Source organism: Dunckerocampus dactyliophorus, chromosome 6 (assembly GCF_027744805.1).
Source record: "Dunckerocampus dactyliophorus isolate RoL2022-P2 chromosome 6, RoL_Ddac_1.1, whole genome shotgun sequence".
Taxonomy (NCBI): domain Eukaryota; kingdom Metazoa; phylum Chordata; class Actinopteri; order Syngnathiformes; family Syngnathidae; genus Dunckerocampus; species Dunckerocampus dactyliophorus.
The window spans coordinates 458,999-476,187 of record NC_072824.1 but is presented as its reverse complement, the minus strand read 5'-3'; the positions used below and the strand labels follow the sequence as shown (position 1 = coordinate 476,187).

General features: G+C 50.4%; 37 non-coding genes and 1 pseudogene across 37 annotated transcripts; all 38 read right to left on the bottom strand.

Moving 5' to 3' along the window:
* Nucleotides 1–33: 33 nt before the first annotated feature.
* Nucleotides 34–152, bottom strand: LOC129183819 (5S ribosomal RNA). The gene has a single exon (XR_008571229.1). It is a non-coding gene; the product is annotated as a 5S ribosomal RNA (ribosomal RNA).
* A 300-nt stretch (nucleotides 153–452) lies between these two features.
* LOC129183808 (5S ribosomal RNA) lies at nucleotides 453–571 on the bottom strand. Its single transcript, XR_008571218.1, has one exon. It is a non-coding gene; the product is annotated as a 5S ribosomal RNA (ribosomal RNA).
* A 694-nt stretch (nucleotides 572–1,265) lies between these two features.
* On the bottom strand, nucleotides 1,266–1,384 carry LOC129183973 (5S ribosomal RNA). Its single transcript, XR_008571378.1, has one exon. It is a non-coding gene; the product is annotated as a 5S ribosomal RNA (ribosomal RNA).
* Nucleotides 1,385–2,022: 638 nt separating this feature from the next.
* LOC129183797 (5S ribosomal RNA) lies at nucleotides 2,023–2,141 on the bottom strand. The gene has a single exon (XR_008571207.1). It is a non-coding gene; the product is annotated as a 5S ribosomal RNA (ribosomal RNA).
* A 295-nt stretch (nucleotides 2,142–2,436) lies between these two features.
* On the bottom strand, nucleotides 2,437–2,555 carry LOC129183944 (5S ribosomal RNA). Its single transcript, XR_008571350.1, has one exon. It is a non-coding gene; the product is annotated as a 5S ribosomal RNA (ribosomal RNA).
* Nucleotides 2,556–2,855: 300 nt separating this feature from the next.
* LOC129183785 (5S ribosomal RNA) lies at nucleotides 2,856–2,974 on the bottom strand. The gene has a single exon (XR_008571196.1). It is a non-coding gene; the product is annotated as a 5S ribosomal RNA (ribosomal RNA).
* A 300-nt stretch (nucleotides 2,975–3,274) lies between these two features.
* LOC129183772 (5S ribosomal RNA) lies at nucleotides 3,275–3,393 on the bottom strand. The gene has a single exon (XR_008571184.1). It is a non-coding gene; the product is annotated as a 5S ribosomal RNA (ribosomal RNA).
* A 295-nt stretch (nucleotides 3,394–3,688) lies between these two features.
* LOC129183596 (5S ribosomal RNA) lies at nucleotides 3,689–3,807 on the bottom strand. Its single transcript, XR_008571010.1, has one exon. It is a non-coding gene; the product is annotated as a 5S ribosomal RNA (ribosomal RNA).
* A 300-nt stretch (nucleotides 3,808–4,107) lies between these two features.
* LOC129183700 (5S ribosomal RNA) lies at nucleotides 4,108–4,226 on the bottom strand. The gene has a single exon (XR_008571113.1). It is a non-coding gene; the product is annotated as a 5S ribosomal RNA (ribosomal RNA).
* A 300-nt stretch (nucleotides 4,227–4,526) lies between these two features.
* LOC129183761 (5S ribosomal RNA) lies at nucleotides 4,527–4,645 on the bottom strand. Its single transcript, XR_008571173.1, has one exon. It is a non-coding gene; the product is annotated as a 5S ribosomal RNA (ribosomal RNA).
* Nucleotides 4,646–4,945: 300 nt separating this feature from the next.
* LOC129183750 (5S ribosomal RNA) lies at nucleotides 4,946–5,064 on the bottom strand. The gene has a single exon (XR_008571162.1). It is a non-coding gene; the product is annotated as a 5S ribosomal RNA (ribosomal RNA).
* A 295-nt stretch (nucleotides 5,065–5,359) lies between these two features.
* On the bottom strand, nucleotides 5,360–5,478 carry LOC129183699 (5S ribosomal RNA). The gene has a single exon (XR_008571112.1). It is a non-coding gene; the product is annotated as a 5S ribosomal RNA (ribosomal RNA).
* Nucleotides 5,479–5,778: 300 nt separating this feature from the next.
* LOC129183548 (5S ribosomal RNA) lies at nucleotides 5,779–5,897 on the bottom strand. The gene has a single exon (XR_008570964.1). It is a non-coding gene; the product is annotated as a 5S ribosomal RNA (ribosomal RNA).
* A 295-nt stretch (nucleotides 5,898–6,192) lies between these two features.
* Nucleotides 6,193–6,311, bottom strand: LOC129183698 (5S ribosomal RNA). The gene has a single exon (XR_008571111.1). It is a non-coding gene; the product is annotated as a 5S ribosomal RNA (ribosomal RNA).
* A 300-nt stretch (nucleotides 6,312–6,611) lies between these two features.
* Nucleotides 6,612–6,730, bottom strand: LOC129183696 (5S ribosomal RNA). Its single transcript, XR_008571110.1, has one exon. It is a non-coding gene; the product is annotated as a 5S ribosomal RNA (ribosomal RNA).
* A 300-nt stretch (nucleotides 6,731–7,030) lies between these two features.
* Nucleotides 7,031–7,149, bottom strand: LOC129183739 (5S ribosomal RNA). The gene has a single exon (XR_008571151.1). It is a non-coding gene; the product is annotated as a 5S ribosomal RNA (ribosomal RNA).
* A 300-nt stretch (nucleotides 7,150–7,449) lies between these two features.
* LOC129183695 (5S ribosomal RNA) lies at nucleotides 7,450–7,568 on the bottom strand. Its single transcript, XR_008571109.1, has one exon. It is a non-coding gene; the product is annotated as a 5S ribosomal RNA (ribosomal RNA).
* A 638-nt stretch (nucleotides 7,569–8,206) lies between these two features.
* Nucleotides 8,207–8,325, bottom strand: LOC129183918 (5S ribosomal RNA). Its single transcript, XR_008571324.1, has one exon. It is a non-coding gene; the product is annotated as a 5S ribosomal RNA (ribosomal RNA).
* Nucleotides 8,326–8,620: 295 nt separating this feature from the next.
* On the bottom strand, nucleotides 8,621–8,749 carry LOC129184023 (5S ribosomal RNA; annotated as a pseudogene).
* A 300-nt stretch (nucleotides 8,750–9,049) lies between these two features.
* On the bottom strand, nucleotides 9,050–9,168 carry LOC129183728 (5S ribosomal RNA). The gene has a single exon (XR_008571140.1). It is a non-coding gene; the product is annotated as a 5S ribosomal RNA (ribosomal RNA).
* Nucleotides 9,169–9,463: 295 nt separating this feature from the next.
* Nucleotides 9,464–9,582, bottom strand: LOC129184022 (5S ribosomal RNA). Its single transcript, XR_008571427.1, has one exon. It is a non-coding gene; the product is annotated as a 5S ribosomal RNA (ribosomal RNA).
* A 300-nt stretch (nucleotides 9,583–9,882) lies between these two features.
* Nucleotides 9,883–10,001, bottom strand: LOC129183717 (5S ribosomal RNA). The gene has a single exon (XR_008571129.1). It is a non-coding gene; the product is annotated as a 5S ribosomal RNA (ribosomal RNA).
* Nucleotides 10,002–10,301: 300 nt separating this feature from the next.
* LOC129183930 (5S ribosomal RNA) lies at nucleotides 10,302–10,420 on the bottom strand. Its single transcript, XR_008571336.1, has one exon. It is a non-coding gene; the product is annotated as a 5S ribosomal RNA (ribosomal RNA).
* Nucleotides 10,421–10,715: 295 nt separating this feature from the next.
* Nucleotides 10,716–10,834, bottom strand: LOC129184527 (5S ribosomal RNA). Its single transcript, XR_008571899.1, has one exon. It is a non-coding gene; the product is annotated as a 5S ribosomal RNA (ribosomal RNA).
* Nucleotides 10,835–11,134: 300 nt separating this feature from the next.
* On the bottom strand, nucleotides 11,135–11,253 carry LOC129183884 (5S ribosomal RNA). Its single transcript, XR_008571291.1, has one exon. It is a non-coding gene; the product is annotated as a 5S ribosomal RNA (ribosomal RNA).
* Nucleotides 11,254–11,553: 300 nt separating this feature from the next.
* LOC129183908 (5S ribosomal RNA) lies at nucleotides 11,554–11,672 on the bottom strand. Its single transcript, XR_008571314.1, has one exon. It is a non-coding gene; the product is annotated as a 5S ribosomal RNA (ribosomal RNA).
* A 299-nt stretch (nucleotides 11,673–11,971) lies between these two features.
* On the bottom strand, nucleotides 11,972–12,089 carry LOC129184006 (5S ribosomal RNA). Its single transcript, XR_008571412.1, has one exon. It is a non-coding gene; the product is annotated as a 5S ribosomal RNA (ribosomal RNA).
* Nucleotides 12,090–12,389: 300 nt separating this feature from the next.
* LOC129183706 (5S ribosomal RNA) lies at nucleotides 12,390–12,508 on the bottom strand. Its single transcript, XR_008571118.1, has one exon. It is a non-coding gene; the product is annotated as a 5S ribosomal RNA (ribosomal RNA).
* Nucleotides 12,509–12,808: 300 nt separating this feature from the next.
* Nucleotides 12,809–12,927, bottom strand: LOC129183929 (5S ribosomal RNA). Its single transcript, XR_008571335.1, has one exon. It is a non-coding gene; the product is annotated as a 5S ribosomal RNA (ribosomal RNA).
* Nucleotides 12,928–13,222: 295 nt separating this feature from the next.
* Nucleotides 13,223–13,341, bottom strand: LOC129184526 (5S ribosomal RNA). The gene has a single exon (XR_008571898.1). It is a non-coding gene; the product is annotated as a 5S ribosomal RNA (ribosomal RNA).
* Nucleotides 13,342–13,641: 300 nt separating this feature from the next.
* Nucleotides 13,642–13,760, bottom strand: LOC129183693 (5S ribosomal RNA). The gene has a single exon (XR_008571107.1). It is a non-coding gene; the product is annotated as a 5S ribosomal RNA (ribosomal RNA).
* Nucleotides 13,761–14,060: 300 nt separating this feature from the next.
* Nucleotides 14,061–14,179, bottom strand: LOC129183907 (5S ribosomal RNA). Its single transcript, XR_008571313.1, has one exon. It is a non-coding gene; the product is annotated as a 5S ribosomal RNA (ribosomal RNA).
* Nucleotides 14,180–14,478: 299 nt separating this feature from the next.
* Nucleotides 14,479–14,596, bottom strand: LOC129184005 (5S ribosomal RNA). The gene has a single exon (XR_008571411.1). It is a non-coding gene; the product is annotated as a 5S ribosomal RNA (ribosomal RNA).
* A 300-nt stretch (nucleotides 14,597–14,896) lies between these two features.
* LOC129183682 (5S ribosomal RNA) lies at nucleotides 14,897–15,015 on the bottom strand. Its single transcript, XR_008571096.1, has one exon. It is a non-coding gene; the product is annotated as a 5S ribosomal RNA (ribosomal RNA).
* A 300-nt stretch (nucleotides 15,016–15,315) lies between these two features.
* LOC129183928 (5S ribosomal RNA) lies at nucleotides 15,316–15,434 on the bottom strand. Its single transcript, XR_008571334.1, has one exon. It is a non-coding gene; the product is annotated as a 5S ribosomal RNA (ribosomal RNA).
* Nucleotides 15,435–15,729: 295 nt separating this feature from the next.
* Nucleotides 15,730–15,848, bottom strand: LOC129184506 (5S ribosomal RNA). Its single transcript, XR_008571880.1, has one exon. It is a non-coding gene; the product is annotated as a 5S ribosomal RNA (ribosomal RNA).
* Nucleotides 15,849–16,486: 638 nt separating this feature from the next.
* LOC129183694 (5S ribosomal RNA) lies at nucleotides 16,487–16,605 on the bottom strand. The gene has a single exon (XR_008571108.1). It is a non-coding gene; the product is annotated as a 5S ribosomal RNA (ribosomal RNA).
* Nucleotides 16,606–16,905: 300 nt separating this feature from the next.
* LOC129183670 (5S ribosomal RNA) lies at nucleotides 16,906–17,024 on the bottom strand. The gene has a single exon (XR_008571085.1). It is a non-coding gene; the product is annotated as a 5S ribosomal RNA (ribosomal RNA).
* Between the last annotated feature and the right edge of the window lie 165 nt (nucleotides 17,025–17,189).

The window sequence follows — 17,189 nt, the reverse complement described above, 5'->3', positions numbered from 1 at the left end:
CAGCGCCCTCTGCTGAAAGCCAAGAGCCTAAAAAGCTTACAGCACCTGGTATTCCCAGGCGGTCTCCCATCCAAGTACTAACCAGGCCCGCCCCTGCTTAGCTTCCGAGATCGGACGAGATCGGGCGTTCTCAGGGTAGTATGGCCGTAAGCCGGAAAGCTCTCTGAAAACTTTCCTTTTAAAGACGACACTGGTCAAATTGCGCTTCTGCAAACGGTCTCGGATGTGTGTGCACACTTTGCTGCTTGTATGGTTTTTCTGGCTGTTTTGTGCCACCGGTCGCAGCCACAGCCAGCCTATAGGCCTGTTTGAACTTCACAGCAGAGAGACAAATACTGTAGATGGATGTTCCTCACATGAGGGCAAAATAAATACTCTTCCTCCATTCAAAGTGATGGCGTTTTCCAAGAAGTGGGAAACAGCGCCCTCTGCTGAAAGCCAAGAGCCTAAAAAGCTTACAGCACCTGGTATTCCCAGGCGGTCTCCCATCCAAGTACTAACCAGGCCCGCCCCTGCTTAGCTTCCGAGATCGGACGAGATCGGGCGTTCTCAGGGTAGTATGGCCGTAAGCCGGAAAGCGCTCTGAAAACTTTCCTTTTAAAGACGACACTGGTCAAACTGCGCTTCTGCAAACGGTCTCGGATGTGTGTGCACACTTTGCTGCTCGTATGGTTTTTCTGGCTGTTTTGTGCCACCGGTCGCAGCCACAGCCAGCCTATAAGCCTGTTTGAACTTCACAGCAGATAGAAAAACACTGTAGATGGATGTTCCTCACATGAGGGCAAAATAAATACTCTTCCTCCATTCAAAGTGATGGCGTTTTCCAAGAAGTGGGAAACAGCGCCCTCTGCTGAAAGCCAAGAGCCTAAAAAGCTTACAGCACCTGGTATTCCCAGGCGGTCTCCCCTGCTTAGCTTCCGAGATCGGACGAGATCGGGCGTTCTCAGGGTAGTATGGCCGTAAGCCGGAAAGCTCTCTGAAAACTTTCCTTTTAAAGACGACACTGGTCAAACTGCGCTTCTGCAAACGGTCTCGGATGTGTGTGCACACTTTGCTGCTCGTATGGTTTTTCTGGCTGTTTTGTGCCACCGGTCGCAGCCACAGCCAGCCTATAAGCCTGTTTGAACTTCACAGCAGATAGAAAAACACTGTAGATGGATGTTCCTCACATGAGGGCAAAATAAATACTCTTCCTCCATTCAAAGTGATGGCGTTTTCCAAGAAGTGGGAAACAGCGCCCTCTGCTGAAAGCCAAGAGCCTAAAAAGCTTACAGCACCTGTTATTCCCAGGCGGTCTCCCATCCAAGTACTAACCAGGCACGCCCCTGCTTAGCTTCCGAGATCGGACGAGATCGGGCGTTCTCAGGGTAGTATGGCCGTAAGCCGGAAAGCTCTCTGAAAACTTTCCTTTTAAAGACGACACTGGTCAAACTGCGCCTCTGCAAACGGTCTCGGATGTGTGTGCACACTTTGCTGCTCGTATGGTTTTTCTGGCTGTTTTGTGCCACCGGTCGCAGCCACAGCCAGCCTATAAGCCTGTTTGAACTTCACAGCAGAGAGACAAATACTGTAGATGGATGTTCCTCACATGAGGGCAAAATAAATACTCTTCCTCCATTCAAAGTGATGGCGTTTTCCAAGAAGTGGGAAACCAGGCCCGCCCCTGCTTAGCTTCCGAGATCGGACGAGATCGGGCGTTCTCAGGGTAGTATGGCCGTAAGCCGGAAAGCTCTCTGAAAACTTTCCTTTTAAAGACGACACTGGTCAAACTGCGCTTCTGCAAACGGTCTCGGATGTGTGTGCACACTTTGCTGCTCGTATGGTTTTTCTGGCTGTTTTGTGCCACCGGTCGCAGCCACAGCCAACCTATAAGCCTGTTTGAACTTCACAGCAGATAGAAAAACACTGTAGATGGATGTTCCTCACATGAGGGCAAAATAAATACTCTTCCTCCATTCAAAGTGATGGCGTTTTCCAAGAAGTGGGAAACAGCGCCCTCTGCTGAAAGCCAAGAGCCTAAAAAGCTTACAGCACCTGGTATTCCCAGGCGGTCTCCCATCCAAGTACTAACCAGGCCCGCCCCTGCTTAGCTTCCGAGATCGGACGAGATCGGGCGTTCTCAGGGTAGTATGGCCGTAAGCCGGAAAGCTCTCTGAAAACTTTCCTTTTAAAGACGACACTGGTCAAACTGCGCTTCTGCAAACGGTCTCGGATGTGTGTGCACACTTTGCTGCTCGTATGGTTTTTCTGGCTGTTTTGTGCCACCGGTCGTAGCCACAGCCAGCCTATAGGCCTGTTTGAACTTCACAGCAGAGAGACAAATAGATGGATGTTCCTCACATGAGGGCAAAATAAATACTCTTCCTCCATTCAAAGTGATGGCGTTTTCCAAGAAGTGGGAAACAGCGCCCTCTGCTGAAAGCCAAGAGCCTAAAAAGCTTACAGCACCTGGTATTCCCAGGCGGTCTCCCATCCAAGTACTAACCAGGCCCGCCACTGCTTAGCTTCCGAGATCGGACGAGATCGGGCGTTCTCAGGATAGTATGGCCGTAAGCCGGAAAGCTCTCTGAAAACTTTCCTTTTAAAGACGACACTGGTCAAACTGCGCTTCTGCAAACGGTCTCGGATGTGTGTGCACACTTTGCTGCTCGTATGGTTTTTCTGGCTGTTTTGTGCCACCGGTCGCAGCCACAGCCAGCCTATAAGCCTGTTTGAACTTCACAGCAGAGAGACAAATACTGTAGATGGATGTTCCTCACATGAGGGCAAAATAAATACTCTTCCTCCATTCAAAGTGATGGCGTTTTCCAAGAAGTGGGAAACAGCGCCCTCTGCTGAAAGCCAAGAGCCTAAAAAGCTTACAGCACCTGGTATTCCCAGGCGGTCTCCCATCCAAGTACTAACCAGGCCCGCCCCTGCTTAGCTTCCGAGATCGGACGAGATCGGGCGTTCTCAGGGTAGTATGGCCGTAAGCCGGAAAGCTCTCTGAAAACTTTCCTTTTAAAGACGACACTGGTCAAACTGCGCTTCTGCAAACGGTCTCGGATGTGTGTGCACACTTTGCTGCTCGTATGGTTTTTCTGGCTGTTTTGTGCCACCGGTCGCAGCCACAGCCAGCCTATAAGCCTGTTTGAACTTCACAGCAGATAGAAAAACACTGTAGATGGATGGTCCTCACATGAGGGCAAAATAAATACTCTTCCTCCATTCAAAGTGATGGCGTTTTCCAAGAAGTGGGAAACAGCGCCCTCTGCTGAAAGCCAAGAGCCTAAAAAGCTTACAGCACCTGGTATTCCCAGGCGGTCTCCCATCCAAGTACTAACCAGGCCCGCCCCTGCTTAGCTTCCGAGATCGGACGAGATCGGGCGTTCTCAGGGTAGTATGGCCGTAAGCCGGAAAGCTCTCTGAAAACTTTCCTTTTAAAGACGACACTGGTCAAATTGCGCTTCTGCAAACGGTCTCGGATGTGTGTGCACACTTTGCTGCTTGTATGGTTTTTCTGGCTGTTTTGTGCCACCGGTCGCAGCCACAGCCAGCCTATAGGCCTGTTTGAACTTCACAGCAGAGAGACAAATAGATGGATGTTCCTCACATGAGGGCAAAATAAATACTCTTCCTCCATTCAAAGTGATGGCGTTTTCCAAGAAGTGGGAAACAGCGCCCTCTGCTGAAAGCCAAGAGCCTAAAAAGCTTACAGCACCTGGTATTCCCAGGCGGTCTCCCATCCAAGTACTAACCTGGTCCGCCCCTGCTTAGCTTCCGAGATCGGACGAGATCGGGCGTTCTCAGGATAGTATGGCCGTAAGCCGGAAAGCTCTCTGAAAACTTTCCTTTTAAAGACGACACTGGTCAAACTGCGCTTCTGCAAACGGTCTCGGATGTGTGTGCACACTTTGCTGCTCGTATGGTTTTTCTGGCTGTTTTGTGCCACCGGTCGCAGCCACAGCCAGCCTATAAGCCTGTTTGAACTTCACAGCAGAGAGACAAATACTGTAGATGGATGTTCCTCACATGAGGGCAAAATAAATACTCTTCCTCCATTCAAAGTGATGGCGTTTTCCAAGAAGTGGGAAACAGCGCCCTCTGCTGAAAGCCAAGAGCCTAAAAAGCTTACAGCACCTGGTATTCCCAGGCGGTCTCCCATCCAAGTACTAACCAGGTCCGCCCCTGCTTAGCTTCCGAGATCGGACGAGATCGGGCGTTCTCAGGATAGTATGGCCGTAAGCCGGAAAGCTCTCTGAAAACTTTCCTTTTAAAGACGACACTGGTCAAACTGCGCTTCTGCAAACGGTCTCGGATGTGTGTGCACACTTTGCTGCTCGTATGGTTTTTCTGGCTGTTTTGTGCCACCGGTCGCAGCCACAGCCAGCCTATAAGCCTGTTTGAACTTCACAGCAGAGAGACAAATACTGTAGATGGATGTTCCTCACATGAGGGCAAAATAAATACTCTTCCTCCATTCAAAGTGATGGCGTTTTCCAAGAAGTGGGAAACAGCGCCCTCTGCTGAAAGACAAGAGCCTAAAAAGCTTACAGCACCTGGTATTCCCAGGCGGTCTCCCATCCAAGTACTAACCAGGCCCGCCCCTGCTTAGCTTCCGAGATCGGACGAGATCGGGCGTTCTCAGGGTAGTATGGCCGTAAGCCGGAAAGCGCTCTGAAAACTTTCCTTTTAAAGACGACACTGGTCAAACTGCGCTTCTGCAAACGGTCTCGGATGTGTGTGCACACTTTGCTGCTCGTATGGTTTTTCTGGCTGTTTTGTGCCACCGGTCGCAGCCACAGCCAGCCTATAAGCCTGTTTGAACTTCACAGCAGATAGAAAAACACTGTAGATGGATGTTCCTCACATGAGGGCAAAATAAATACTCTTCCTCCATTCAAAGTGATGGCGTTTTCCAAGAAGTGGGAAACAGCGCCCTCTGCTGAAAGCCAAGAGCCTAAAAAGCTTACAGCACCTGGTATTCCCAGGCGGTCTCCCATCCAAGTACTAACCAGGCCCGCCCCTGCTTAGCTTCCGAGATCGGACGAGATCGGGCGTTCTCAGGGTAGTATGGCCGTAAGCCGGAAAGCTCTCTGAAAACTTTCCTTTTAAAGACGACACTGGTCAAATTGCGCTTCTGCAAACGGTCTCGGATGTGTGTGCACACTTTGCTGCTTGTATGGTTTTTCTGGCTGTTTTGTGCCACCGGTCGCAGCCACAGCCAGCCTATAGGCCTGTTTGAACTTCACAGCAGAGAGACAAATAGATGGATGTTCCTCACATGAGGGCAAAATAAATACTCTTCCTCCATTCAAAGTGATGGCGTTTTCCAAGAAGTGGGAAACAGCGCCCTCTGCTGAAAGCCAAGAGCCTAAAAAGCTTACAGCACCTGGTATTCCCAGGCGGTCTCCCATCCAAGTACTAACCAGGTCCGCCCCTGCTTAGCTTCCGAGATCGGACGAGATCGGGCGTTCTCAGGATAGTATGGCCGTAAGCCGGAAAGCGCTCTGAAAACTTTCCTTTTAAAGACGACACTGGTCAAACTGCGCTTCTGCAAACGGTCTCGGATGTGTGTGCACACTTTGCTGCTCGTATGGTTTTTCTGGCTGTTTTGTGCCACCGGTCGCAGCCACAGCCAGCCTATAAGCCTGTTTGAACTTCACAGCAGATAGAAAAACACTGTAGATGGATGTTCCTCACATGAGGGCAAAATAAATACTCTTCCTCCATTCAAAGTGATGGCGTTTTCCAAGAAGTGGGAAACAGCGCCCTCTGCTGAAAGCCAAGAGCCTAAAAAGCTTACAGCACCTGGTATTCCCAGGCGGTCTCCCATCCAAGTACTAACCAGGCCCGCCCCTGCTTAGCTTCCGAGATCGGACGAGATCGGGCGTTCTCAGGGTAGTGTGGCCGTAAGCCGGAAAGCTCTCTGAAAACTTTCCTTTTAAAGACGACACTGGTCAAATTGCGCTTCTGCAAACGGTCTCGGATGTGTGTGCACACTTTGCTGCTTGTATGGTTTTTCTGGCTGTTTTGTGCCACCGGTCGCAGCCACAGCCAGCCTATAGGCCTGTTTGAACTTCACAGCAGAGAGACAAATAGATGGATGTTCCTCACATGAGGGCAAAATAAATACTCTTCCTCCATTCAAAGTGATGGCGTTTTCCAAGAAGTGGGAAACAGCGCCCTCTGCTGAAAGCCAAGAGTCTAAAAAGCTTACAGCACCTGGTATTCCCAGGCGGTCTCCCATCCAAGTACTAACCAGGTCCGCCCCTGCTTAGCTTCCGAGATCGGACGAGATCGGGCGTTCTCAGGATAGTATGGCCGTAAGCCGGAAAGCTCTCTGAAAACTTTCCTTTTAAAGACGACACTGGTCAAACTGCGCTTCTGCAAACGGTCTCGGATGTGTGTGCACACTTTGCTGCTCGTATGGTTTTTCTGGCTGTTTTGTGCCACCGGTCGCAGCCACAGCCAGCCTATAAGCCTGTTTGAACTTCACAGCAGAGAGACAAATACTGTAGATGGATGTTCCTCACATGAGGGCAAAATAAATACTCTTCCTCCATTCAAAGTGATGGCGTTTTCCAAGAAGTGGGAAACAGCGCCCTCTGCTGAAAGCCAAGAGCCTAAAAAGCTTACAGCACCTGGTATTCCCAGGCGGTCTCCCATCCAAGTACTAACCAGGTCCGCCCCTGCTTAGCTTCCGAGATCGGACGAGATCGGGCGTTCTCAGGATAGTATGGCCGTAAGCCGGAAAGCTCTCTGAAAACTTTCCTTTTAAAGACGACACTGGTCAAACTGCGCTTCTGCAAACGGTCTCGGATGTGTGTGCACACTTTGCTGCTCGTATGGTTTTTCTGGCTGTTTTGTGCCACCGGTCGCAGCCACAGCCAGCCTATAAGCCTGTTTGAACTTCACAGCAGAGCGACAAATACTGTAGATGGATGTTCCTCACATGAGGGCAAAATAAATACTCTTCCTCCATTCAAAGTGATGGCGTTTTCCAAGAAGTGGGAAACAGCGCCCTCTGCTGAAAGCCAAGAGCCTAAAAAGCTTACAGCACCTGGTATTCCCAGGCGGTCTCCCATCCAAGTACTAACCAGGCCCGCCCCTGCTTAGCTTCCGAGATCGGACGAGATCGGGCGTTCTCAGGGTAGTATGGCCGTAAGCCGGAAAGCGCTCTGAAAACTTTCCTTTTAAAGACGACACTGGTCAAACTGCGCTTCTGCAAACGGTCTCGGATGTGTGTGCACACTTTGCTGCTCGTATGGTTTTTCTGGCTGTTTTGTGCCACCGGTCGCAGCCACAGCCAGCCTATAAGCCTGTTTGAACTTCACAGCAGATAGAAAAACACTGTAGATGGATGTTCCTCACATGAGGGCAAAATAAATACTCTTCCTCCATTCAAAGTGATGGCGTTTTCCAAGAAGTGGGAAACAGCGCCCTCTGCTGAAAGCCAAGAGCCTAAAAAGCTTACAGCACCTGGTATTCCCAGGCGGTCTCCCATCCAAGTACTAACCAGGTCCGCCCCTGCTTAGCTTCCGAGATCGGACGAGATCGGGCGTTCTCAGGATAGTATGGCCGTAAGCCGGAAAGCTCTCTGAAAACTTTCCTTTTAAAGACGACACTGGTCAAACTGCGCTTCTGCAAACGGTCTCGGATGTGTGTGCACACTTTGCTGCTCGTATGGTTTTTCTGGCTGTTTTGTGCCACCGGTCGCAGCCACAGCCAGCCTATAAGCCTGTTTGAACTTCACAGCAGAGAGACAAATACTGTAGATGGATGTTCCTCACATGAGGGCAAAATAAATACTCTTCCTCCATTCAAAGTGATGGCGTTTTCCAAGAAGTGGGAAACCAGGCCCGCCCCTGCTTAGCTTCCGAGATCGGACGAGATCGGGCGTTCTCAGGGTAGTATGGCCGTAAGCCGGAAAGCTCTCTGAAAACTTTCCTTTTAAAGACGACACTGGTCAAACTGCGCTTCTGCAAACGGTCTCGGATGTGTGTGCACACTTTGCTGCTCGTATGGTTTTTCTGGCTGTTTTGTGCCACCGGTCGCAGCCACAGCCAGCCTATAAGCCTGTTTGAACTTCACAGCAGATAGAAAAACACTGTAGATGGATGTTCCTCACATGAGGGCAAAATAAATACTCTTCCTCCATTCAAAGTGATGGCGTTTTCCAAGAAGTGGGAAACAGCGCCCTCTGCTGAAAGCCAAGAGCCTAAAAAGCTTACAGCACCTGGTATTCCCAGGCGGTCTCCCATCCAAGTGCTAACCAGGCCCGCCCCTGCTTAGCTTCCGAGATCGGACGAGATCGGGCGTTCTCAGGGTAGTATGGCCGTAAGCCGGAAAGCTCTCTGAAAACTTTCCTTTTAAAGACGACACTGGTCAAACTGCGCTTCTGCAAACGGTCTCGGATGTGTGTGCACACTTTGCTGCTCGTATGGTTTTTCTGGCTGTTTTGTGCCACCGGTCGCAGCCACAGCCAGCAAATAGGCCTGTTTGAACTTCACAGCAGAGAGACAAATAGATGGATGTTCCTCACATGAGGGCAAAATAAATACTCTTCCTCCATTCAAAGTGATGGCGTTTTCCAAGAAGTGGGAAACAGCGCCCTCTGCTGAAAGCCAAGAGCCTAAAAAGCTTACAGCACCTGGTATTCCCAGGCGGTCTCCCATCCAAGTACTAACCAGGTCCGCCCCTGCTTAGCTTCCGAGATCGGACGAGATCGGGCGTTCTCAGGCGTTCTCAGGATAGTATGGCCGTAAGCCGGAAAGCTCTCTGAAAACTTTCCTTTTAAAGACGACACTGGTCAAACTGCGCTTCTGCAAACGGTCTCGGATGTGTGTGCACACTTTGCTGCTCGTATGGTTTTTCTGGCTGTTTTGTGCCACCGGTCGCAGCCACAGCCAGCCTATAAGCCTGTTTGAACTTCACAGCAGAGAGACAAATACTGTAGATGGATGTTCCTCACATGAGGGCAAAATAAATACTCTTCCTCCATTCAAAGTGATGGCGTTTTCCAAGAAGTGGGAAACAGCGCCCTCTGCTGAAAGCCAAGAGCCTAAAAAGCTTACAGCACCTGGTATTCCCAGGCGGTCTCCCATCCAAGTACTAACCAGGCCCGCCCCTGCTTAGCTTCCGAGATCGGACGAGATCGGGCGTTCTCAGGGTAGTATGGCCGTAAGCCGGAAAGCTCTCTGAAAACTTTCCTTTTAAAGACGACACTGGTCAAATTGCGCTTCTGCAAACGGTCTCGGATGTGTGTGCACACTTTGCTGCTTGTATGGTTTTTCTGGCTGTTTTGTGCCACCGGTCGCAGCCACAGCCAGCCTATAGGCCTGTTTGAACTTCACAGCAGAGAGACAAATAGATGGATGTTCCTCACATGAGGGCAAAATAAATACTCTTCCTCCATTCAAAGTGATGGCGTTTTCCAAGAAGTGGGAAACAGCGCCCTCTGCTGAAAGCCAAGAGCCTAAAAAGCTTACAGCACCTGGTATTCCCAGGCGGTCTCCCATCCAAGTACTAACCTGGTCCGCCCCTGCTTAGCTTCCGAGATCGGACGATTTCGGGCGTTCTCAGGATAGTATGGCCGTAAGCCGGAAAGCTCTCTGAAAACTTTCCTTTTAAAGACGACACTGGTCAAACTGCGCTTCTGCAAACGGTCTCGGATGTGTGTGCACACTTTGCTGCTCGTATGGTTTTTCTGGCTGTTTTGTGCCACCGGTCGCAGCCACAGCCAGCCTATAAGCCTGTTTGAACTTCACAGCAGATAGAAAAACACTGTAGATGGATGTTCCTCACATGAGGGCAAAATAAATACTCTTCCTCCATTCAAAGTGATGGCGTTTTCCAAGAAGTGGGAAACAGCGCCCTCTGCTGAAAGCCAAGAGCCTAAAAAGCTTACAGCACCTGGTATTCCCAGGCGGTCTCCCATCCAAGTACTAACCAGGCCCGCCCCTGCTTAGCTTCCGAGATCGGACGAGATCGGGCGTTCTCAGGGTAGTATGGCCGTAAGCCGGAAAGCTCTCTGAAAACTTTCCTTTTAAAGACGACACTGGTCAAACTGCGCTTCTGCAAACGGTCTCGGATGTGTGTGCACACTTTGCTGCCCGTATGGTTTTTCTGGCTGTTTTGTGCCACCGGTCGCAGCCACAGCCAGCCTATAAGCCTGTTTGAACTTCACAGCAGATAGAAAAACACTGTAGATGGATGGTCCTCACATGAGGGCAAAATAAATACTCTTCCTCCATTCAAAGTGATGGCGTTTTCCAAGAAGTGGGAAACAGCGCCCTCTGCTGAAAGCCAAGAGCCTAAAAAGCTTACAGCACCTGGTATTCCCAGGCGGTCTCCAATCCAAGTACTAACCAGGCCCGCCCCTGCTTAGCTTCCGAGATCGGACGAGATCGGGCGTTCTCAGGGTAGTATGGCCGTAAGCCGGAAAGCTCTCTGAAAACTTTCCTTTTAAAGACGACACTGGTCAAATTGCGCTTCTGCAAACGGTCTCGGATGTGTGTGCACACTTTGCTGCTCGTATGGTTTTTCTGGCTGTTTTGTGCCACCGGTCGCAGCCACAGCCAGCCTATAGGCCTGTTTGAACTTCACAGCAGAGAGACAAATAGATGGATGTTCCTCACATGAGGGCAAAATAAATACTCTTCCTCCATTCAAAGTGATGGCGTTTTCCAAGAAGTGGGAAACAGCGCCCTCTGCTGAAAGCCAAGAGCCTAAAAAGCTTACAGCACCTGGAATTCCCAGGCGGTCTCCCATCCAAGTACTAACCAGGCCCGGCCCTGCTTAGCTTCCGAGATCGGACGAGATCGGGCGTTCTCAGGATAGTATGGCCGTAAGCCAGAAAGCTCTCTGAAAACTTTCCTTTTAAAGACGACACTGGTCAAACTGCGCTTCTGCAAACGGTCTCGGATGTGTGTGCACACTTTGCTGCTCGTATGGTTTTTCTGGCTGTTTTGTGCCACCGGTCGCAGCCACAGCCAGCCTATAAGCCTGTTTGAACTTCACAGCAGAGAGACAAATACTGTAGATGGATGTTCCTCACATGAGGGCAAAATAAATACTCTTCCTCCATTCAAAGTGATGGCGTTTTCCAAGAAGTGGGAAACAGCGCCCTCTGCTGAACGCCAAGAGCCTAAAAAGCTTACAGCACCTGGTATTCCCAGGCGGTCTCCCATCCAAGTACTAACCAGGCCCGCCCCTGCTTAGCTTCCGAGATTGGACGAGATCGGGCGTTCTCAGGGTAGTATGGCCGTAAGCCAGAAAGCTCTCTGAAAACTTTCTTTTTAAAGACGACACTGGTCAAACTGCGCTTCTGCAAACGGTCTCGGATGTGTGTGCACACTTTGCTGCTCGTATGGTTTTTCTGGCTGTTTTGTGCCACCGGTCGCAGCCACAGCCAGCCTATAAGCCTGTTTGAACTTCACAGCAGATAGAAAAACACTGTAGATGGATGTTCCTCACATGAGGGCAAAATAAATACTCTTCCTCCATTCAAAGTGATGGCGTTTTCCAAGAAGTGGGAAACAGCGCCCTCTGCTGAAAGCCAAGAGCCTAAAAAGCTTACAGCACCTGGTATTCCCAGGCGGTCTCCCATCCAAGTACTAACCAGGCACGCCCCTGCTTAGCTTCCGAGATCGGACGAGATCGGGCGTTCTCAGGGTAGTATGGCCGTAAGCCGGAAAGCTCTCTGAAAACTTTCCTTTTAAAGACGACACTGGTCAAACTGCGCCTCTGCAAACGGTCTCGGATGTGTGTGCACACTTTGCTGCTCGTATGGTTTTTCTGGCTGTTTTGTGCCACCGGTCGCAGCCACAGCCAGCCTATAAGCCTGTTTGAACTTCACAGCAGAGAGACAAATACTGTAGATGGATGTTCCTCACATGAGGGCAAATAAATACTCTTCCTCCATTCAAAGTGATGGCGTTTTCCAAGAAGTGGGAAACAGCGCCCTCTGCTGAAAGCCAAGAGCCTAAAAAGCTTACAGCACCTGGTATTCCCAGGCGGTCTCCCATCCAAGTACTAACCAGGCCCGCCCCTGCTTAGCTTCCGAGATCGGACGAGATCGGGCATTCTCAGGGTAGTATGGCGTAAGCCGGAAAGCTCTCTGAAAACTTTCCTTTTAAAGACGACACTGGTCAAACTGCGCTTCTGCAAACGGTCTCGGATGTGTGTGCACACTTTGCTGCTCGTATGGTTTTTCTGGCTGTTTTGTGCCACCGGTCGCAGCCACAGCCAGCCTATAAGCCTGTTTGAACTTCACAGCAGATAGAAAAACACTGTAGATGGATGTTCCTCACATGAGGGCAAAATAAATACTCTTCCTCCATTCAAAGTGATGGCGTTTTCCAAGAAGTGGGAAACAGCGCCCTCTGCTGAAAGCCAAGAGCCTAAAAAGCTTACAGCACCTGGTATTCCCAGGCGGTCTCCCATCCAAGTACTAACCAGGCCCGCCCCTGCTTAGCTTCCGAGATCGGACGAGATCGGGCGTTCTCAGGGTAGTATGGCCGTAAGCCGGAAAGCTCTCTGAAAACTTTCCTTTTAAAGACGACACTGGTCAAACTGCGCTTCTGCAAACGGTCTCGGATGTGTGTGCACACTTTGCTGCTCGTATGGTTTTTCTGGCTGTTTTGTGCCACCGGTCGCAGCCACAGCCAGCCTATAAGCCTGTTTGAACTTCACAGCAGATAGAAAAACACTGTAGATGGATGGTCCTCACATGAGGGCAAAATAAATACTCTTCCTCCATTCAAAGTGATGGCGTTTTCCAAGAAGTGGGAAACAGCGCCCTCTGCTGAAAGCCAAGAGCCTAAAAAGCTTACAGCACCTGGTATTCCCAGGCGGTCTCCAATCCAAGTACTAACCAGGCCCGCCCCTGCTTAGCTTCCGAGATCGGACGAGATCGGGCGTTCTCAGGGTAGTATGGCCGTAAGCCGGAAAGCTCTCTGAAAACTTTCCTTTTAAAGACGACACTGGTCAAATTGCGCTTCTGCAAACGGTCTCGGATGTGTGTGCACACTTTGCTGCTCGTATGGTTTTTCTGGCTGTTTTGTGCCACCGGTCGCAGCCACAGCCAGCCTATAGGCCTGTTTGAACTTCACAGCAGAGAGACAAATAGATGGATGTTCCTCACATGAGGGCAAAATAAATACTCTTCCTCCATTCAAAGTGATGGCGTTTTCCAAGAAGTGGGAAACAGCGCCCTCTGCTGAAAGCCAAGAGCCTAAAAAGCTTACAGCACCTGGAATTCCCAGGCGGTCTCCCATCCAAGTACTAACCAGGCCCGGCCCTGCTTAGCTTCCGAGATCGGACGAGATCGGGCGTTCTCAGGATAGTATGGCCGTAAGCCGGAAAGCTCTCTGAAAACTTTCCTTTTAAAGACGACACTGGTCAAACTGCGCTTCTGCAAACGGTCTCGGATGTGTGTGCACACTTTGCTGCTCGTATGGTTTTTCTGGCTGTTTTGTGCCACCGGTCGCAGCCACAGCCAGCCTATAAGCCTGTTTGAACTTCACAGCAGAGAGACAAATACTGTAGATGGATGTTCCTCACATGAGGGCAAAATAAATACTCTTCCTCCATTCAAAGTGATGGCGTTTTCCAAGAAGTGGGAAACAGCGCCCTCTGCTGAACGCCAAGAGCCTAAAAAGCTTACAGCACCTGGTATTCCCAGGCGGTCTCCCATCCAAGTACTAACCAGGCCCGCCCCTGCTTAGCTTCCGAGATCGGACGAGATCGGGCGTTCTCAGGGTAGTATGGCCGTAAGCCAGAAAGCTCTCTGAAAACTTTCTTTTTAAAGACGACACTGGTCAAACTGCGCTTCTGCAAACGGTCTCGGATGTGTGTGCACACTTTGCTGCTCGTATGGTTTTTCTGGCTGTTTTGTGCCACCGGTCGCAGCCACAGCCAGCCTATAAGCCTGTTTGAACTTCACAGCAGATAGAAAAACACTGTAGATGGATGTTCCTCACATGAGGGCAAAATAAATACTCTTCCTCCATTCAAAGTGATGGCGTTTTCCAAGAAGTGGGAAACAGCGCCCTCTGCTGAAAGCCAAGAGCCTAAAAAGCTTACAGCACCTGGTATTCCCAGGCGGTCTCCCATCCAAGTACTAACCAGGCACGCCCCTGCTTAGCTTCCGAGATCGGACGAGATCGGGCGTTCTCAGGGTAGTATGGCCGTAAGCCGGAAAGCTCTCTGAAAACTTTCCTTTTAAAGACGACACTGGTCAAACTGCGCCTCTGCAAACGGTCTCGGATGTGTGTGCACACTTTGCTGCTCGTATGGTTTTTCTGGCTGTTTTGTGCCACCGGTCGCAGCCACAGCCAGCCTATAAGCCTGTTTGAACTTCACAGCAGAGAGACAAATACTGTAGATGGATGTTCCTCACATGAGGGCAAATAAATACTCTTCCTCCATTCAAAGTGATGGCGTTTTCCAAGAAGTGGGAAACAGCGCCCTCTGCTGAAAGCCAAGAGCCTAAAAAGCTTACAGCACCTGGTATTCCCAGGCGGTCTCCCATCCAAGTACTAACCAGGCCCGCCCCTGCTTAGCTTCCGAGATCGGACGAGATCGGGCATTCTCAGGGTAGTATGGCGTAAGCCGGAAAGCTCTCTGAAAACTTTCCTTTTAAAGACGACACTGGTCAAACTGCGCTTCTGCAAACGGTCTCGGATGTGTGTGCACACTTTGCTGCTCGTATGGTTTTTCTGGCTGTTTTGTGCCACCGGTCGCAGCCACAGCCAGCCTATAAGCCTGTTTGAACTTCACAGCAGATAGAAAAACACTGTAGATGGATGTTCCTCACATGAGGGCAAAATAAATACTCTTCCTCCATTCAAAGTGATGGCGTTTTCCAAGAAGTGGGAAACAGCGCCCTCTGCTGAAAGCCAAGAGCCTAAAAAGCTTACAGCACCTGGTATTCCCAGGCGGTCTCCCATCCAAGTACTAACCAGGCCCGCCCCTGCTTAGCTTCCGAGATCGGACGAGATCGGGCGTTCTCAGGGTAGTATGGCCGTAAGCCGGAAAGCTCTCTGAAAACTTTCCTTTTAAAGACGACACTGGTCAAACTGCGCTTCTGCAAACGGTCTCGGATGTGTGTGCACACTTTGCTGCTCGTATGGTTTTTCTGGCTGTTTTGTGCCACCGGTCGCAGCCACAGCCAGCCTATAAGCCTGTTTGAACTTCACAGCAGATAGAAAAACACTGTAGATGGATGGTCCTCACATGAGGGCAAAATAAATACTCTTCCTCCATTCAAAGTGATGGCGTTTTCCAAGAAGTGGGAAACAGCGCCCTCTGCTGAAAGCCAAGAGCCTAAAAAGCTTACAGCACCTGGTATTCCCAGGCGGTCTCCAATCCAAGTACTAACCAGGCCCGCCCCTGCTTAGCTTCCGAGATCGGACGAGATCGGGCGTTCTCAGGGTAGTATGGCCGTAAGCCGGAAAGCTCTCTGAAAACTTTCCTTTTAAAGACGACACTGGTCAAATTGCGCTTCTGCAAACGGTCTCGGATGTGTGTGCACACTTTGCTGCTCGTATGGTTTTTCTGGCTGTTTTGTGCCACCGGTCGCAGCCACAGCCAGCCTATAGGCCTGTTTGAACTTCACAGCAGAGAGACAAATAGATGGATGTTCCTCACATGAGGGCAAAATAAATACTCTTCCTCCATTCAAAGTGATGGCGTTTTCCAAGAAGTGGGAAACAGCGCCCTCTGCTGAAAGCCAAGAGCCTAAAAAGCTTACAGCACCTGGAATTCCCAGGCGGTCTCCCATCCAAGTACTAACCAGGCCCGGCCCTGCTTAGCTGCCGAGATCGGACGAGATCGGGCGTTCCCAGGGTAGTATGGCCGTAAGCCGGAAAGCTCTCTGAAAACTTTCCTTTTAAAGACGACACTGGTCAAACTGCGCCTCTGCAAACGGTCTCGGATGTGTGTGCACACTTTGCTGCTCGTATGGTTTTTCTGGCTGTTTTGTGCCACCGGTCGCAGCCACAGCCAGCCTATAAGCCTGTTTGAACTTCACAGCAGAGAGACAAATACTGTAGATGGATGTTCCTCACATGAGGGCAAAATAAATACTCTTCCTCCATTCAAAGTGATGGCGTTTTCCAAGAAGTGGGAAACCAGGCCCGCCCCTGCTTAGCTTCCGAGATCGGACGAGATCGGGCGTTCTCAGGGTAGTATGGCCGTAAGCCGGAAAGCTCTCTGAAAACTTTCCTTTTAAAGACGACACTGGTCAAACTGCGCTTCTGCAAACGGTCTCGGATGTGTGTGCACACTTTGCTGCTCGTATGGTTTTTCTGGCTGTTTTGTGCCACCGGTCGCAGCCACAGCCAGCCTATAAGCCTGTTTGAACTTCACAGCAGATAGAAAAACACTGTAGATGGATGGTCCTCACATGAGGGCAAAATAAATACTCTTCCTCCATTCAAAGTGATGGCGTTTTCCAAGAAGTGGGAAACAGCGCCCTCTGCTGAAAGCCAAGAGCCTAAAAAGCTTACAGCACCTGGTATTCCCAGGCGGTCTCCCATCCAAGTACTAACCAGGTCCGCCCCTGCTTAGCTTCCGAGATCGGACGAGATCGGGCGTTCTCAGGATAGTATGGCCGTAAGCCGGAAAGCTCTCTGAAAACTTTCCTTTTAAAGACGACACTGGTCAAACTGCGCTTCTGCAAACGGTCTCGGATGTGTGTGCACACTTTGCTGCTCGTATGGTTTTTCTGGCTGTTTTGTGCCACCGGTCGCAGCCACAGCCAGCCTATAAGCCTGTTTGAACTTCACAGCAGAGAGACAAATACTGTAGATGGATGTTCCTCACATGAGGGCAAAATAAATACTCTTCCTCCATTCAAAGTGATGGCGTTTTCCAAGAAGTGGGAAACAGCGCCCTCTGCTGAAAGCCAAGAGCCTAAAAAGCTTACAGCACCTGGTATTCCCAGGCGGTCTCCCATCCAAGTACTAACCAGGCCCGCCCCTGCTTAGCTTCCGAGATCGGACGAGATCGGGCGTTCTCAGGGTAGTATGGCCGTAAGCCGGAAAGCTCTCTGAAAACTTTCCTTTTAAAGACGACACTGGTCAAATTGCGCTTCTGCAAACGGTCTCGGATGTGTGTGCACACTTTGCTGCTTGTATGGTTTTTCTGGCTGTTTTGTGCCACCGGTCGCAGCCACAGCCAGCCTATAGGCCTGTTTGAACTTC